The following is a 475-nucleotide window of genomic DNA, read 5'->3' as shown; positions in this document are numbered from 1 at the left end:
CCTGGTTGTCACAATGCATAGTCATTGGTGTGTTGATCTCAATACCCAAGTCCCTTAGCAGTCCCTTGATCCATATAAGCTCACTTGTGAGCTTCCTCATTGATCTATACTCTGCCTCAGCACTTGAGAAGGACACCACCTTCTGCTTCTTGCTCTTCCATGTGACCAGGTTTCCTCCAATGAAGGTGCAGTAGCCTGTAGTTGATCTCCTATCAACTCTGTCTCCAGCCAAATCAGCATCAGAATATCCAACAACTTCAGTACTCTTGTTACATGCCATCCATACTCCTTGGCCAGGCGCCTCTCCACCATATTCCAATGATGCACCTTAGGAGCTCCCATGTGTTGACTCACTTGATTCATAGCAAAGCACACATCTGGTCTGGTGATGGTTAGATAGATGAGCTTGCCCACCATTCTTCTATACTTCTTGATATCTCCAAATGGTGTAGACTCATACTCCCCCTCTCTCAGC

General features: G+C 46.3%; 1 protein-coding gene across 1 annotated transcript in view; it reads left to right on the top strand.

Annotated features, from left to right (window-relative positions):
- LOC106344569 (U3 small nucleolar RNA-associated protein 20-like) overlaps window positions 1–475 on the top strand; it is a 12,691-nt gene that overhangs the window by 4,673 nt on the left and 7,543 nt on the right.

The sequence above is a fragment of the Brassica oleracea genome, chromosome C5 (assembly GCF_000695525.1).
Source record: "Brassica oleracea var. oleracea cultivar TO1000 chromosome C5, BOL, whole genome shotgun sequence".
In the NCBI taxonomy this organism is placed as follows: domain Eukaryota; kingdom Viridiplantae; phylum Streptophyta; class Magnoliopsida; order Brassicales; family Brassicaceae; genus Brassica; species Brassica oleracea.
This window is presented reverse-complemented; position numbering and strand designations above follow the sequence as displayed.